This window comes from Ambystoma mexicanum, chromosome 2q (genome assembly GCF_040938575.1).
Source record: "Ambystoma mexicanum isolate Mex_15411 chromosome 2q, UKY_AmexF1_1, whole genome shotgun sequence".
NCBI lineage: Eukaryota > Metazoa > Chordata > Amphibia > Caudata > Ambystomatidae > Ambystoma > Ambystoma mexicanum.
The window spans coordinates 578,124,194-578,143,529 of NC_090924.1; the positions used below are offsets into that span (position 1 = coordinate 578,124,194).

Here is a 19,336-nt window from a genome sequence, read left to right on the forward strand (position 1 = left end):
ACCTCCAACTCTCTGAGAGTCAGACGCTTCGCCAGGCAGAGAGTGGGGGGTAGATCTCTCTCCTCTACAGATACCTCCCTCTGAAACGGCCTCCCTGCCCCTCTCAAACTGGAGCCAGACCACCTGAAGTTCTGGAAGCAGCTCAAGAGCTTCCTTTTCTCCTCTGCTTTCTATCGCTCCCTCCCCTGCTGACCTACCTGTCTGCTGCGCTGACTGGTTGCTTGGTTCCTCAGAGTCTCACTGGGTACCAGGATCCTCCATGCACTGCCTCCGGGCCTACCACGCACTTGGGGGCTGTAACTGTAACCTCTACAGTCCCCTGCCTCCTTGCACTTACCCAGAACCGCGCTGCCCTGGCTGCACTTACTTAGAGCAATGTTGCCCTGATTGCCTTCCCCCTCCATCTCCCTGGCACTTCCCCCTCTCCCTTCCGCCTGCACTTTGTGTTGTCACACTTGCATGATCTGAATAATACAAGGCCTAGTAAGATCAGTTGTCCTTGTCCTCCCTCTGTCCTACCTCCCTAGTTTTGTCGCACCTAGAAACACTTGTGTACAGGCGTGTTGTAAAGGACGTATCATATCAGATCAGACTACGCCTCGCCGTGTCCACCGTTCATTCTCTGGGCTTCTTTGCGGTATCGAATACCAATACAAGCAGGGAGGAAAGAACTGTGGTAAAGTGCAGGACGTAAAGAGAAGGCAAAAGCTGAGACCGGAGGAGAGGAGTCAGAGGCTTGGAAAGTAAGTGAACCACCCTTAAGACTTAGAGCCCTGAAGAGTGCTTGGTGCAGGAAACACTTGAGGGGACTAGTTGAGGAGGTATATCTGAGGCCAATAAGGAGGGAAGAGGTAGTCATTCCCTGGGGTCCTACCATCTGCATAATTTCCAATCCCAGACCCCACCGGAAACCTAGTGTAGCAGGTGGGGGTGGGGGGTACCTGCTAGCACAGTCCAAGAGAACAAACACCAAATCGTGACAACTTTAACAGACAAGATATACCTGATGGAGGCCAAGAAAGTGATGCAGCACTGGGACTCCCTGGGACTCGGGGATCTCAATTCAGCAAAACGCCAGGAGTAGCAGAAGTGACATCATGAAATCAATGACATCACAGGAATTGAAATAACTTGACCATTGACCATAATGACATCACAGGAAGTGTAATATCGAATTACCTTAGTCCCTGGTGACATTACAGGATGTGACATCACAAAAGTTACAAATAACCTGCCATAAATGTTTTTATTAAAGAAATAACAAATAGCACTGAAGCAGGCAAAATGTTATTTTAGTTTTCAATAATATATTAACTATGGTGCTGCCTCAATAACAATACGTAAGGTGTGACGTCATGATATGCCAGAGGCTAGCACTGATTTCTTCTGCTAATACAGTCTCATATGACCAGTTACTGCTATCTTACATCTGTAAAAAACTGAAATGCTAGGTATGGTAATAAAATGCTAAATACTGTCTGAAATGTCAGGCACTCACATAATATGCAAAGTACAGTCTTATATACCCAAGTAGTGCCACGTTATGCCAGGTTAAGCCTCATATCCAAGTTATGATCATCATATGCTAGCTACAGCTTAAGGAGCCCAAGTGCTCTGATCATATGCCAAGTGCAGCCTCCATCAAATAAGCACTGTCATCATAGCTCATGTAAATCTGATGTGACAGATAAGGATTCAGCTTGTTTTTTGTAGTGCAAATTGACCTTCATCAATTTTAGTTGATCTCAGTTTGAGACGTTAAGAACATGTAGGCCCTGTGAGAGAAGGTCATTTGGCCAGTATACAGTGGTTGGTCAAGTGGAAAAGCACACATTTGTGCCCAGTTGACCTATTACACGTTCTCCAATTTATCCAGTAGACCACATCTCCCTGCTTATGTTCAATAAAGTGGATATTCAAAGCACTAAACCACATTCTTGATCTATCTGAAAATATAAAAGAAATCTTTAACAAAACATGTTGTGTAAAATCAGTCTGATTTATTGTGGTGTTATGCAGGATGCACACAATGCGGCAAGCACTTCAATGAACTATCTCAATCACTTACCACAGAATGCATAAAAAAGGGTATTTCCTGAATGTTAATGAATACGTTGAGGTAAGTGCTTTGCACAGTTAAGAATAAAGTGTCATATTTAAGACACAAACCATCACACTTCTGCAAACCAAGAGATGTCACACGCCATACATACATACCCACACACATTAATACAGAGGAATACCGCTCCCAAAACAATGACTATTATTAATATGCCAAGGCAAGTGGTATTGTGGAAAATGTGTAGTTTCCTTCATGCACTTGTCTGCCTGCCACACATGTCCCACCTGCCAAAAAACAATGACTTTTCCACCAACAATGAATTATCGTGCAGGTGGAAAAGCAGTGAATTCCTGTTGTATGGCCTCTTGAAATTTAGGGCTACCTGGTGGGGATGGCTGGGATTGAGTGGATGCCATTATTCCTCCGGGTTAGGGATGGACCCCTGCCAGCAAGGAGCACAGATCAGGCGAAGCAAGTGTTGTGGTGCTGCACTGTGTGGTGACTGCAGGAGTGTGGGATATTGGAGTTGTTTGACCTCCAGGGGCCAGCGAGCACCGAGGCTGAAGTGAATGTGACAAAGTTGTAGTCGTCTCCTACAGTAGAAGCAAAGAGGTCTTGAAATGATTTATGTTAATGTTAATGTTAAAGGTATTTGTACCGCGCACCGTCACCAACAGAGTTGGTCCCCAGGCGCTCAGGCGGATCTGCAAACGAGAAGGTGGGATGGGTTAGTAAGATGAAGAGGGAGTGGGATAGTGAGAGGAGTGGTGTTCTGTTGGCAGCTTCAGTTCGGTTTACACCGTGCGCCGAGCTTTGGTGCGAGTATCGGATCGGTGTCAGTCCTCGTGTGCTGTTGGTGCAGCTTATTTGTTGTTTGTTGTTGTTTGTTGTTGCAGTGTGGTGACGTGCATGCAGCTTGCTGTACTCGAGGTGGTTACGTGTGTTTTTTTTGTGAGTTAAGTATGCAGAAATGTTGAGCTTTTTTTGTGGGTTGTATGTTTCACAGTTAACCTTTGCAGTATGGCTAAATGCCTAGATTCTGAGAATCCTGAATGTGGGGGGAGGTCCCGGTATTACTGTACACTCCGTTTCACCATATAATGGACAGAGGTATAGGCCACACCTATATCTGAGTGTTCTGCAAGGTCGTGAAGAGGTCCAGGTTTCATAATAAATTACATTTCACCATATAGTAGACAAACATGGAGGTTATCCCTAGATACGAGAGTAAAGCTCCAGGCTTCATACTAGGTGAGTTTCGACTTATGATAGACAAAGATGGAGGCTACGTCCAGACTCCAGAGTCCTGTAGAGTGGGAGAGAAGCACAGGTATCCCAATGCATTACGTTCCACCCCATAATAGACAAAGAGGGAGGATATACCTGGATTTGAGGGTTCTTTGGAGTAGGTGCGATGCAAGCTAGTGTATACAATTCTGGCTAAAGTCGGTATTTGCTGATATTCACAAATCCACCCAAGTGCGCCACAAAGCAACGTTCACAATCCCACCTGGATGCCACTCAGACCAGTCTTCACAAATTCTATCCAGTGAGTCTATTGTTATTGTTCATTGTTCCATATGGGGCCAGCAAAAGGCTAATGTTCACAGCTCTGTCTGGGCGTGGCATTGCTAAGGGTTACAGTTCTGTCTGGATGCGACACAGGCTAATGTGTAAATTCTAAGTGGCACTTGCTTGTCACTCAGGCTAATGTTCACTATTCTGTCCAAGTGTGGCACTTGCCAATATTCACAAATCTGTCTAGATGCGACGCAGGTCAATATTCACAATACTATCTATGTTTGGCACTTGCTAATATTCATGTATCTGTCTAGATGCAACGCAGGCTAGTATTCACAATTCTACATAACTGTGGCACTTGATAACATTCACAATTCTATCTAAATGTGGCACATACTAATATTCACAGTTCTAAGTGTGTTGCTTGCTAACTTTCACAATTCTATTTAGGTGTGGCACTTGCTAATATTCACAAATCTGTCTAGATGCGATGCAGGCTAATATTCACAATTCGATCTAAATGTGGCACATGCTAATATTCACAGTTCTACGTGTGTCGCTTGCTAACTTTCACAGTTCTATCTAGGTGTTGCACTTGCTAATATTCACAAATCTGTCTAGATGCGATGCCAGCTAATAGTCACAATTCTGTCTAAATGTGGCACTTGCTAATGTTCACAAATCTGTCTGGATGCAACGGAAGCGAATGTTCAAAATTCTATCTAAATGTGGCACATGCTAATATTCGCATTTCTACGTGTGTCGCTTGCTAACTTTCACAGTTCTATCTAGGTGTTGCACTTGCTAATATTCACAAATCTGTCTAGATGCGATGCAGGCTAATATTCACAATTCGATCTAAATGTGGCACATGCTAATATTCACAGTTTTAAGTGTGTCGCTTGTTAACCTTCACAATTCTATCTGGGTGTGGCACTTGCTAATATTCACAAATCTGTCTGGATGTGACACCGGCTAGTAGTCACAGTTTTATCTAAGTGTGGCACTTGATAACATTCACAATTCTATCCAAATGCGGCATATGCTAATATTCACAGTTTTAAGTGTGTTGCTTGCCAACCTTCACAACTCTATCCAGGTATTGCACTTGATAACCTTCACAGTTCCAAGTGTGCCGCTTGCTAACCCCCACAACTCTATCCAACTGTGGCACATGCCAACACCCACCGCTCTAAGTGTGTCCCATGCCAACCCCCACAATTCTATCTAAATGTGGAACTTGATAACATTCACAAATCTTTCTGGATGTGACGCAGGTTAGTATTCACAATTCTATCTAAGTGTGGCATTTAGTAATATTCACAAATCTGTCTAGATGCGACGCAGGCTAATATTCACAATTCTTTCTAAATGTGGCACTTGCTAATGTCCACAAATCTGTCTGGATGTGACGCAGGCTAATGTTCAAAATTCTATCTAAATGTGGCACATGCTAATATTCACAGTTCTACGTGTGTCGCTTGCTAACTTTACCAGTTCTATCTAGGTGTTGCACTTGCTAATATTCACAAATCTGTCTAGATGCGATGCCAGCTAATATTCACAATTCTGTCTAAATGTGGCACTTGCTAATGTTCACAAATCTGTCTGGATGCGATGCCAGCTAATATTCACAATTCTATCTAAATGTGGCACATGCTAATATTCACATTTCTAAGTTTGTCGCTTGCTAACTTTCACAGTTCTATCTAGGTGTTGCACTTGCTATTATTCACAATTCTATCTAAATGTGGCACTTGCTAATATTCACAGTGTGTTGCTTGCTAACTTTCACAGTTCTATCTAGGTGTTGCACTTGCTGAGGCTAATATTCACAATTCTCTCTAAATGTGGCAATGGCTAATGTTCACAAATCTGTCTGGATGCGACGGAGGCTAATGTTCACAATTCTATCTAAATGTGGCACGTGCTAATATTCACAGTTCTAAGTGTGTCGGTTGCTAACTTTCACGGTACTATCTAGGTGTTGCACTTGCTAATATTCATAAATCTGTCTGGATGAGACACAGGCTAGTATTCACAGTTCTATCTAAGTGTGGCACATGCCAACACCCACAGCTCTAAGTGTGCCGCTTGCCAACCCCCCCAATTCTATCTAAATGTGGCACTTGATAACATTCACAGTTCTAAGTGTGTTGCTTGCTAACTTTCCACAGTTCTGAGGTAAGGTCATGTAGAGTGGCAGGGCTTTCTGAATTGCTCTACTCCCCACCCATGCCACACTTACTTTGCTAGTTGGCGGCTGGTCGCTGGCTTCATTGGCTTCCCATGCTGACCCCTGCAGACACACCTTGGAGCTGCCAATGTAGGAGCCGCCCTTTACCTTGGGGCCCTTAGCCGCAGGGGCTGCCGGGCAGTGGGCTGCCCAGGTCAGGTCCATGATAAGGAGGGGTGGGCCAATAGGGTCCGGTGGGAGGGCACAGGGAAGCAGGACTAGAGGGGAAGCTGAAAGGCAGCATTGCAGACCTCGCGGGCCACGTTGGGTGAAAATTACACGCGCCATGATGTTAAGTGGGGCAGGGGCACCAGGGCAGAAAATGCTTACCTTAATGGCAAGATTGAAATGGCTCCGGAAGCAGGTTTGCCGGGGGTTAGGCCCTCACATACAAACACAGATGATTTGGCCAATAGGGGCCGGTGGGAGGGCGCAGGGAGTCAGGACTAGAGGGAAAGCTGGAAAGCAGCATTGCAGACTTCGCGGGCCGCGTTGGGTGAATATTACATGTGCCATGATGTTAAGTGGGGCAGGGACACCAGGGCAGAAAATGCTTACCTGAAAGCCAAGATGGAAATGGCTCAGGAAGCAGGTTTTCCGGGGGTTAGGCCCTCACATACAAACACGGATGATTTGGCCAATAGGGGCCGGTGGGGGGGCGCAAGGAGGCAGGACTAAAAGGGAAGCTGGAGGCAGCATTGCAGACCTCGCGGGCCGCGTTGGGTGAAAACTTGGAGATTTTTATTATAAGGAGACCTGAGTGTCATTCTATCAGGATTTCACCCCATTTTTGCAGAGGGCCAACGCTCTTTCTTGTCTGCGAAGCACTAGCTGAGGGAAAGGATACTGCAATATGTAATGGTGTACCCCTCTAAGCTGCAGATCATTCATGAGAACATGACTAATATTTTCACAGATCCAGCTGAAGTGATAGCCTTTTTTGAGGCCCTGCCTAAAGCCTGAGGGATGGGGGTCTAAGTGAGTGTATCATTAAATACGTGTGTCCTCCAGTTGGTATTGGGATATGGCCTCGTATTAAACGGTTTTGTTGAAGGTGCAGCCTACAAGGGAGTGGCATGATGGAAAAGTGGTCCCTGGGGTAGCACTCACATTTTGATTTGGTTTGTCTGGTTAGCTAACGAAATGGGTCAGTTGCTACTGGCCCTGGTATATGGGGGCATCCTACTCTCTGGAGGTCGCTCATAGTGGTTGGCCTAATGAAGTTGACGAGTCCGGCACCCCTGGGTAGGCACCCTGGGGGCAGCGGGATTTGGGGAAGTTGGGATGAGGAGGCAAGGGAGGCATCACTGCTGGTTGGGGTTGGGCAGTGGGGATGGGGGTGGCAGGGTCACGTCATGTGGGGGGTTGGGAAGTTGTCTATGATCTGGGTGGGAGGTGGAAGGGAGTTGGGCCAGGGGTGTTATGATTCGGGGTAATTATATAAAGTTGGTACACGTGAGTTCAGGAAGCTGTGTGGAGTACATGGGTCTACTAGTGGGATGTGTTAGGCTTGGAGGGGCATGCACCCAAAAATTGAGAGACAATGGCTGATGGCTTGAACTCCACCACAAGAGCGTTGCACTCTTCTCAGCTGGAATGTGAGAATGTGAGAGGGCTGAACAACCATGCAAAAATGTGCAGTATTGTTGCATATGGGGAACGTCATGGAGCTATTATTTTATTTTCGCAGGAAACGCATTTGATGGGGAAGTTGAATGAGGGGTTAGCAAGGTCCTGGGGAGATGCCCGGTTTTACACGTCCTATTCCTCCTACGTGGTGTTTCGATTTTCATTCACAAATCGCTGGAGTTTAGGCTCCTACATCAAGCAAGAGACCCTGAGGTGAGGTTTGTTATAGTGTCTGGAACGTTGGCCCAGAACTTAGTTACTGTGGTTAATGTGTACAGCCTGAAGGTGGACGATCCTGGATTTTACGACTCTCTCTGGGTTAAGTGCTTGGCATACTCACATACTCAGTTAATAGTAGCAAGGGATTTTAATATGATCTGGAATGTGGAGCAGGACAGATCCACTATGAGTGCAAGATCCTTATACTCGGCTGCCAGAGCAATACAGGGGGGACTGTTGGATCTTGCGTTAGTAGATCTGTGGAGTATGTTACACCCTGACGAGAGATTATTCTTTCGTGCATGACATGAGATCCCAGATTGATTATATAATGGCGAGGCCGGCCCTGGTTCGAAGAACTTAGAGTTGCATTATGTTGCTGAGAACACTGTCCGATCACTCCCGAATTTTGTAGAGGTTTCTCCTTGAGAACCTATTTATTTATGTATTTTATGTGTTTAATCGTTTATTTTTTTATAACATGCCTAATACCGTACCTGAGTTTAGTTTCTAAGTGTGGATCTGGGTTTCGAACCTCTGTTGCTCTGTCTGAGTGGTCTTGCTTTCAAGGCCAGCATGTTGCCCCTGTGCTACCCTCCGTTGTCCATGTTTGTCCGACCTCGTTGGTGTTTTAAGAGCCAAGCGTTGCTGAACGTGGTGTATTGGAGTGAGGTGCAGGAGATTATAACTCCATTTTTGACATGGAATGTGGAATCGGTAGCCTCGGCTGGGACCCTCTGGGAGGCGTTTCAGGTGTATCTAATAGGGTGCTATATTTCAATTGACAATGGGGTGCTAAAGGCGATATGTGGGAGGCTGGGCAAACTCGAAGGCGAGCTTAAGGACTTGCAGTCTGAGGACCCTTACGATGAGTCCCTCGTGGTGGCTGTTCCGCCCTTGATCACTTCAGAGAAGAGGGGGACAGAGAAGCATGCTTTCTCGCAACCCCCAATTAGCACATAGGTATGGGGAAGAGGGGAGGCCGGGTAGGTACTTAGCTGTGTTGGTAATGGGCGCTACAGGTCAAACAGATATTCTGGTGATCAGATGTGCTGACGGCACATTCGTTTCAGTGTCTGATTTAATTATTGCAGAATTTCAGGATTTGTATGGGAACCTGCATGCCGCCAGAGGTGGGGTGAAGCTTGATTCTTTGCGGGTCTTTGTAGGAGAGGCTGTATTGGAAGAGTTGAATGTGCAAGCGAAAAGTGTTGGGCATGCCTATTACAATTGAGGATATCCTGAAAGCAATTAAGGATCTCCCGACCGCTAAGGCCCCCGGGTCAGATGGGATTACCTCAGAGTTCTTTAAGGAGTTTGACCCCAATGTTGCAGAGTACTTGCTTTGGTGTGGCAGGAAGGCCTGCAATCAGGATCACTGCCCCCTACGATGCGTGAGGGGATAATCTCTTTGATATTAAAGCCTGATAAAGACCCATTGGGCTGCACCACCTACCGGCCAATTTCCTTCATTAATATGGATAGGAAAATATTCTTCAACATACTAGCAGATAGATTGCTTCCCTTCCTTCCCTCTGTTGTGCATATGGACCAGGCTGGCTTTATTACAGGCCAATTCACGGCCCTCAATTTACAGAGGTTGTTCGGAGTGTTGACTCAGATTGATCCCTTTGTGCAGGCGATCAGGGTGCTTTTAGATATGGAGAAAATATTTGATTTGGTCAATTGGGATAATTTATTTGCAGTCTTGGAGAAGATTGGGATACCAAAATACTTCCTGGCATGTATTAGGGTCCTGTATTCCGGGGTAACCGTGAGAATTGGTCTTTTGGGCAGGTACCCAGCACCTTTTGAGTTTGGACGGGGAACGCGTCAGGGGTGCCCACTTTCCCTGCTATTATTTGCAGTTGCAATGGAGCCACTTGCGGTGCCCCTGAGGGCGCTTCATGGACATCAGGGACTTGCTCTGGGGGGGGACTCGGGAGTTGATCTCACTCTATGCTGATGATATTATCCTTTATATCAATGCCAGGGTAATCATTTCAACCTCTGACGCAGGAAATAGGGACATTTGGGGCGTATCAGAGCTGCAGGTCAATTGGTCCAAGTCAATCCTGTTTCCACTGAATGAGGCTACTCTGCAGCCCTGAGATACGAAAGGTTTAGTTGGAAGTAAACCTTGATAAAGTATTTGGGTATACGAGTAGAAGCTGCTCTCAGTTGCTTAGGGATAATCATATCTGGAGACTCTCCGGAGCAAGGTCGATAGATGGGCATCCCTTCCAAATTCACTCCTGGGGAAGATAGCAATAATTAAAATGGTTATCCTTCCTAAGTTACTATATTTATTTCTTAATATCCAGGTGTGGCCTAGTGCCAAATTTTTCCACAGTGAGGAAGTCACTGATGATTAAGCTGTGTGGAGCCCTACGACACCCAGAATCAAATGGGAAATGCTTATAGGACCATGGGAGCAATGGGGCCTAAGTGTACACGATTTAGAACTATATTACCTGGCAGCACAGGTGTCGTTCATTTCATATTGGATTCTGGGCTCCCAACCTTTTCTGCGTGTCAGGATTGAAAGAAGGTCGGCGTACCCGTATTTTCTGCATGGCACCATGATTTCAAGACAGATTAATGATAAGTGCCTTTTTGATCCTGCGGCATGTGCGGTCCATGAATGGTGAAGGTTGTGCCGGAGACTGCAGGTATCTATACTATATACCCCTAAACCTGGGGTCTGGGATATTCAATGTATGACCCTGACGTGTGATGGTAGGATTAAGAGGGAGTGGTCCCATTTTCGGGTGAATACTATGTTTGATTGTAATGCTTACGGGAATTTTGTTTCCTGGGAGCAAGTCAAGGCTAAGTTAGGAGATGCTTTTGCGCTGACATTTCAGTTTTTTAGAATCTGTGAGGCATTTCGGGCTTGGTCTGTATCCTTTTCTTCGGAACCGCAGGTGTTTCCCCTCTTGAAGTTCTTGATTAAAGCGGCAGATGCTAAGAGATTGGTTTCGACAATTTATCGGATGGTGTTAGGCTCAGCTCCAAGCAAGGAGCCGAGTTGCAGGGCATTATGGGCGGCGGATATTGGCTCTGAATTGGGGAATATGAGGCGGAAATATATGTGCTTATATTCTAGGAGGGTGACGATTAACTCCGGGTTTAAGCTCATGCAATTTAAAATTCTTCACCAGGCTTATATGTCGCCAGTAGTTCAGAAGAAATTTGATCCCTCAAGTGATGGTCGCTGCCCCAGATGCAAGTGCGATAGCGCCGGTTTTATTCATGTTCTATAGATCTGTCCTGCTTTGGCTACCTTTTGGCAGCAAGTGACTGAAATGACAGGGAGAATGATTCATCAGGAGGTCCCTCAGGACATCCTTTGCTCTGTGTTTGGTTGGCTTCCAGGGATTCCTGGGGTGGGGAAAAAATTGCTGTCCATCCGCATGCTGCTATCAAAGCGTATTTTAATGCTCTGGTCAAGTCTTGTGGTGCCTACGGTACCAAAGTGGCTAAAGGACGTGGTGTGGTGCTGTGATATTGAACAAGAATACTGCAGAATGCAGCCCCCTAGATCTAGTCCTGGGGACATTTGGGACCCAGTGTGTGCCTTCTTGTTGTCTAAAGCAACAGTGAGGATTAGTACGGTTGGTGGGGCTAGGGTGATTGGTTGAGATCCCGCCACGCAGGATTGAAGAAGAGGGAGTTGCTAATATTATCCATCCTCTTTCTGATGACCATAGCAAAGTGGGTCTGTTGGTCCCATGCCGCCTCCTTAAGTAATAGTTGTGTGTACCCTTTAGGTAATATTTGTATTTATGCTTTGATGTACTCTGTCTATTGTGCACTATGTGAAACTGTTAATAAAGAAAGTTCAAAATAAAAGAAACGTTCACTGTGTTGCATAGATTGGTGGTATCACATATCATATGCAGGTAAGCCAGCGGTGCAACCTATTCTCATCGTCATGGCATGAGTTCACTACAGATAGTAGTGCTAGCACTTTTGGGGTGAAAGGTTGTTAAACAGGTGCCCTGGGATACACAGATGCAAGAGGCAGTTTTTCTACAGAATTGATTGAAGAAGAAGGGTGAATCATGTCTCTGTGTAATCTTCACTTATATTTAGGTGAGGAAGGCCCTATTCGGTGGGCTGGTGTTCAGGAAAGGGGACCCCCGGATATTTGGACAAATGTCATGTTTTGTGTCTTGTCCAGATTGACCATTATGTGATTTTATGGCATCTAATGGTTTATCGCTCAGATGTAGATAATGAGTCGAGAGCATTGGTCATCAATAATGTTGCTAATCTTGAATATGACTTGGGCTCCAGTCCAGATTGATAAACGAAGGAGTGCCCAGACAAATCAGGGATGCCAATGTGGGAGAGGGTGGCTCCTTTGGCAGGGCACGGGGGTTATGAGGAAGGTCTGAGAGTGCTCCAGGGAATGAGAGTTGTGGTGGCAAGGACAAAGGTAAATGATTCAGTCCAGTGCAGGAATGTATGTAACTGTTCTACAATGCTCCTGTTTGATAGAACACTGTTCCCTTAACACAGAATGCTATCTGGAGCTCATTCTGACTCCTAGACAACTAGTGGCATACAAATATGTAAATATGTTGTATTACACCTGTGTTGGCCATTTCGGATTCCCATAAATATACATTTTGATCACATGTGTAATTGCGATTAGATTTCCAACTGTGCAACATTATGAAATATAATTAAGTCACCATGAGTTCTTTTTGGAAGTTAGAATACCTTTGAAGTAAAATACTGGTCATGGGCATAAGTCTGAAAATATACCCATTCTTTAAGCTTGTTTTTACCGAGCATTATTTTAGGAGCTGTATAAGACAGATGTTGCTTCATTTCAACATTACTACATTTGTAGTCATACATACATAATGTGTCAGTGACTGTTATTATCCTTTATGGCCCATGTGCTTGAATCTCATGTTGAAGTTAGAATTGCTGCATGGTGTATATTGTTAAGGAGCCTAATAGGATCACAAGACAGAAACCCACATTTGTGGTTAGCCAAGGATTTGATTTTGTAAAGCTTTTTAATAATGCATAAGGAGAACATCTTTGAAGCAGGTGGGCTTCTCCTTAAGTAGAATAGTTCAAATGTGAATCTGGTTCTCCTGACTGAACAGATGGTCAGTGTACAGTCACTCACAGTCCTGAGTGTTTCAAATACCTGATTCTCCCTCCTGAGCTTCTTTCTTGTCTCTGGGTCTCTGGGTCTGAAGCACTCTGATCATCAGCTTATCCTTGTCTCTTGGTCTGAGGGACTTTGTTCATCAGCTTCTGTTTGTTTACTCTGTAAAGACCCTCTTACTCTGGGTCCACAAAGAAACATAGAGGAGTGGATGGGTAATATCTGGCAAAGCCCCTAAGCCTCCACCACGGAGTTGGCAACCCTAGTCTGGCCCTTCCTGTTTTAAGGTTCCTGGCCTTATTTCACAGGGAAGCGTCCTAACTCTACTATTCAATCGACGGTCATCCTCGTGGCCCTGAGGGAATCTCTCCTACACCTCATAACCTCTCCACTACTATCTCTATGATTGTGCCTCTTCAAGCCTTCACCACAAACTCTTACTGATGCTCTTCCATGCTCACTGCTTGCATTCACGGGGTTCACCTTCCCCACCTCCTCATCTCCCCCACTTGATATTCATTTTCTTCTCTTTGGAGTGTTCTCCAACCTCCTCAGGCGACTTCCTTTCCTTCCAAGTAGGATTCTACCTCTCTCTCTCCTTTGTGTTTCTCCTTTCAACCTCCTCCTTGATGTTCTCTAACCCCTCCTTCTCAACGTTCCTCCTAACCACCTTACTCTGCTTCTAGTCTCTTTAGTCTTCCTTGTCAATTCCTCTTGCTTTCTCTTCCCCCTCCTATAAAATACATGACACGGAAGAAGGCCAGAAGACACCGCAATCGCCCATACTATTTCGGACCGAATTCCAGTGCTCCTATGGTTGACAAGTATGTCGAGAGGTACCCCCTCAGCCAGCCCTGCAGGCCAGGTGCAGTACAAATCTACCCCAGAGTGGATGAGGAGCCCCAGACTGTGACTAAAGCCACCTCAATTGACAGTATTGATTAAAACGCCAAGAAGCCATGTTGCTGACGTCGTTAGAGACACCATGACATAGCAGCATTAGACATGAAGCACACATGCCATCCGCACTTCGGGACACAAACACGCACTCAAATACATTAAGAACATGAGCGTACAGTTCTATAGTTAGAGGACAGATACATATACATACTGTCATTGCTTTTATTATTTTGCCATTAGCTAGATGCAGCATTGCAGAAACCGCAAGAAGCAAGAGATCCTGAACATAGCTTTCAGATGTTTACCAGTGAATAACTTTATGAAGCTGCAGGAGCACCTATGGGACCTGACTGAACCAAGTGTGACTAACCTATGGAGAATATCGAATAGCACAAACACTGTAGAAACCGCATAATGGATTAGGGAAAATACAGCAGGCCACAGGTCTCTCAGCAAGAGCTGAGCTGAGCTGAATTCAGGCTGAACAGGGAGCCAACGTGTGAGACAGGACCCACTGCCAAGGCCACAAGATACAGATGATATTCCATTGCCTGAAAGACAGTAGCACCAGCTGCAATACATGCAAATAATTCTTCATAATTCAGAGCTGCACAGCTCCAAATCATGGTCTCGGAACACGTGACCCAGGCGGCGCAGACAATGGACAGCAACCAAAGCTGAGAAAGGGAGCCGATTTCACTCTACCAGACAGAAGCTTGCAACAAAAAATTTACAATGTGAGACAAGTGTTGCACAGAGCGAACTAGCACTCTCATAGACTAAGGTGGTACACACAAGTTACAATGCAGACGCATAGTCATTCTTATTACCTTGAGAAGGTACACCACGAGCTGAGAACCTTTGCGGATCCCAGGCCTGGGGCCAGAACCAATGGTAAAACGCTCACACTGCAACATTGTTATAGATAGTGACTTGGGGATGGACCAGGCCAGCCACCTGACATGCGAGGACCAGCAGACTAACATGTATAGTGTCCACTATAGGTGGTATATTACTCAGTACCCAATTCAGTGGTCTGATGGTTTTCTGGAGAAGGGCCCAGGTTGCAGTGTCACTCTGATGTCATTCCGGTACAAAATTGTCCTGCGAGCCAGAAGACGTTGAGATGTCCATGGATTTCTTCTGTCCCAGTACTGATCCCTGTTGGGTTTGTTTGTAATAAACCGCAGTTTGAATTTGCTGTTGACTGAGCCCTCCGTTTGTCCTGTGGAAGGTATTGGGCCTTCCGAGAGCCGGCGAACTCCTAGTGTCCCTCTGGCATATCTGGGAGTTTGTCCCAAAACCTTGTGTAACCTCATTGCTTGTGTTCATTTTCCCCCTATCGTTACTCCCCTTTCCTCCACCCCCTCCTCACTTCTCAGGGGGACCTCTGCTCTTTTATCGCCTTTCAAATACCTTCTACAATTTGAGGTTATTTTCATTCACTCTCCTCTGCCCATCTCTTTGTTGATGTTCTCTTCACTTCTGCTGTATGCTCCTTCAATCTCCCTTCTTGATTTGTTCTTGACCTCCCCACCTGTCTTCTCCCCTGTCCTCTCTTCACTTCTTCTCCTACTTCCAGCTCCTCTCCTCTCTTACCTTCTCTCCTTTATCTGCTCTACTCTCTTCACTGCCTCTCTTCTCTTCTACCAGCTCTCATATGGTGCCTCTCTTCACCTCCAGCAAACTCCAGTACTCCCTAACTATCTCTTGCACTCGCTCCACAATCCCACCACCTCTTTTTTGAGGGCCTAGCCCATCCCGCTGTGCCATCCATTCATAAGTGGGACCCCTGTGGGCCCTCATTGCAGTGGCGTCACCAGGAATCAAATTTAGGAGGGGCACAGAGCGGGCCAAAGACAAAAGTAGGGACGCACAGACAAAGGTAAGGGGAGAGCATGGTCACTGCTTGTCTTAGGTAGGGGGAGCACGTGGGGGAGCACAGGGTTTCACAGGGGGGGCCCTGGCCCCCCCATATCCCCCCTAGCGACGCCACTGCCTCATTGAAACGGGGACATGATTGGAGTAACCGCTCCCTGTTACTTCCCATGAATGCCATTGGTGTCTGTAATGGTGCACTGATCCACTGACATCGCTGATTTCAAGCCTGGTCACCATTTTGATATTTCCCTGCTCAAATGATATGTCGCTGAGTTGACTGTCCATTCGCACTCGCCCTCTGGATATCCGGTGCTGCAATGCTTCTGTTCCAGCTGCCTTCGGCACATCACCGTCAATGTCGCCAATCCTAGTAAGGCTGTTTAATGTCTTTGCTCCTTTCAGTGCCACAGAGACGGACCATGTCTAGTGGAGCGTCACCAAGGATATAGGAGACCATTTAATGCAGCAGAATTATGGGATATGCAGTATTCCTTACTGCTCCCTGCATTGAACCTGTGGAGGGGTGGTCCGTGGGATATCTTAGCCAATCATCCCGTCACAGACCCCTCTGCCGCCACGTACCCAAACCCAGTTACAGGCAGAGCTCCAAAAGTAGTTCTATTCTCTGGTGGATGTTCAGTATCCAAGAGCTATTTTTGATCCTGAATATCAACTTTTCATCTTGATCCCTGTGAAAAGTACTGCACTTAGTTGCTGGGATTAAACTCTTATTCGGGAAGACTGCCAGTTATTGGAGTAAGCATTACCGATGAGTATATATCTTTTTTAACTTTAAGGGCCTCATTGCGAGTTTGGTGGGGCAGTAAAAAAGTGGCAGTAATTTTGTTGCTGCCATTTTTTTGGGCGGTAACAGAATGACCAGCCTTTTTCCCACACCACCAAGTTTGCTGAACAAGGGGCGGATTCACCTCCAGCAGACTATTTCTTTATGCTCCAAAACCTTCACCGCCGCCGAGGCACAAAACTTTTCCATTTCTTCATTTATTCCTTTCCTAGCACGCTCTATTGCTGCCTCATTTCTCGGTCCTCTCCAAACCCTCTACGGCAACAGCTTAGACCAAACTTCCTGCGCTTTGGGCCACATCTCCCGTACCCACACCAAATCCCTTTTCATTTTCCTAAGAAGAGCCACACCAGTATCTCTTACCAGATCATTTTCCCCTGCATGAATTATCACCCCATCTGGAGACCCATATCTTTCCTTCAGCCCCGCCAACATAGGCAGCAGCTGATCCCAACAAAGCCACTCTAAACCGGACCACCTTACCAGGGCCACCTTGTAGCTGCAACCCAACTGCCTACCAAAAACTCTCTTCTCCGCTTCCTTCCCCGCCCACTTAACAATAGAGTGGCCAACAATCCAAATCTGCGGCATCTCCTCTGGCCTCTGAGCAGCATCTGAAAAAGAAATTCCAACATCACTTTCAAATCACAACCATCCCACAACATAATACGCTCCTGAAATCCCCTAACGTACCCTTTGTATTTCCCAGACTTCCACCGTCCCAAACTTTTCACCTTATCCTCCGATAAGCCCAATCTGCTACCTTCAGATGCTGCACCCATCCTAAATGAATGAGTTCCAAACTCCTCCGTCTTTTCCCCTACCGCTACCAACACCTTTCGTAACACCCCCAAAAACGTGTGCTGCTGATACTGCCGCCCCATCCTCATGCTGAAAAACCAAACCCGACCTCCCCCTGCATAGCTCCTTCCACGCCAAACCTGACCGCACCGTGCACAATTCCCTGCTCCCCCAGCCAAGAAAAACCCAAGAGCCCTTTCCTTTTTGATCTGTCTTAGACCTCTTCATCCTGATGTGCAGCCCTGCTTCCGTAAAATTAACATCTTCCCAAAGCAGTCCACTTACCCCCCTCTTTGCTCCCACCAGCTCAGAGACCCTAAAAGCCCCATAGAACAGCCATGTAAAGCAAGTCGCAAATAACTCTTCTTCCCAGGCCGACCAGCAAACCGCCCCCACAGCCCCACACAACCTGGCAAGCAAGACCACTGATACCGGTCTCCTCTTGTCCCTTTCCCTCCTGATTACCCTTGCCCATCCTTCCAACATCCTGGTTGCCATTACTCCACCGCTCGGCTGAAAACCCCAAAACCATTTCCCATAGAAAGCCATCCCTGCCATCTTCCCCGTTATAGTTGCTTTAGACCAACCCTTATCCATGCACCTCAAGATGAAGTTGGTGACATCATCCCTTCTCCGCTCTTCTGCATCCCCCTACCCTTCCAACTCCGAGCTCCCCCTTTTAAGAAATCCTGCCATGCTCTCCTGTAAGCCTCCCTAGATGCTGGGCCAAGCGAACCCTCCACCAATAAATTCGCTCTCAGCTTCCGATCTTCCACAGCTCCTCCGGAATCCGCTGCCCCTCCTGTTCTGCTCCTGGAGCCAATCCACGGAATCTCTGTCATTGAAAACGAGATAATGCATCAGTGATGCCATTATCCTTCCCTGGCACATGTGTTGCTTTAAACACCACATTCCATTCCATGCAACGCAGAACAAACTCATCAACCTTGCCACTCTCTCATCCCTTGCCGACTGCCTGTTCACTACATGAACCACGCATTTGTTGTCAATGTTGAAATTCACCTTTCTGTTCTGCAACTCCTTCCCCCACGACTCCATTGCAACAAGCAAAGGAAAGAATTCAAGAAATGCTATGCTCCTCCCTTCCTTCAACCAACGCAATGGCCACTTCTCTGCGCACTATTTTCCTCCCCAAAACACTCCAAACCCTCCTGCACCTGCTGCATCTGAAAATATCTGCACTTCCCATGACACTGGATCCCCTTGCAACCACATGGACACCCTGTTAAAACTCTCCAAAAACTGCAGCCTAATCCTACAGTCCTTCTGAACTGCACCTGACACCCTTACCCGGTGATGTGGGCATTTTGCTCCTGCCATAGACCATGCCATGTTTCTACAAAAAGTCCGCCCTGCGGCCACCACCTTGCATGCAAAGTTCAAATGCCCCACCAGTCTCTTCATTTCCACGACCATCATCTACCGAGCCCCCACCACTTTCTCCAGCAATCCCACCAGTTTGCTCACCTTGTCATGCGGCAAGCTTGAGGTCATGGCCACTGAGTCCAACTCAATCCCTAAAAAGGTCTACACCACTGCGGGTCCCTCTGTTTTGTCTTCTGCAAAGGCACCCCCAACTCTCCCATCAGGTCCTGAAACATCTTTAGCATCTCCCCGCACTCCCTCTCTCTGTCTGCCTTGCTAATGAAAAGAAAATCATCTAGGTAATGCAGTAGCCCATCCCAACCAGAACTGAATGAGAAAACCCACTGCAAAACTCGAACAAGGCACAAGAAATTGCGCACCCCATTGGCAAAGCCTTGTCGATGTAGATGCGGTCCTCAAATTGCATTCCCAGTAGCCAAAAATCCTCTGAATGCACCAGCAACAACCTGAAAGCCGCCTTAATGTCGCACTTAGCCATGAAAGCCCCACACCTTGCTTTCCTCACCAAATCCACTGTCTGGTCCACACTCGCATATACAACCCCACACTCTTCCGGAGCAATAAAATTGTTGACAGACATGCCCTCAGGCCACGATAAGTGGTGTATCAATCTAAATTCCCCTGGGACCTTCTTGGGTACAACTCCCAGTGGGGATACCACTAAATCTCCTGGCAAATCATCAAATGGCCCTACCACCCTCCCTACCGCTATCTCCTTGCCCAATTTCTCCCTCACCACCT

At 46.6% G+C, this 19,336-nt stretch overlaps 1 protein-coding gene across 1 annotated transcript in view; it reads left to right on the plus strand.

Moving 5' to 3' along the window:
- Positions 1-19,336, plus strand: part of WDR86 (WD repeat domain 86) — a 552,090-nt gene that overhangs the window by 340,403 nt on the left and 192,351 nt on the right. The gene's annotated exons all lie outside the window — the stretch shown is intronic.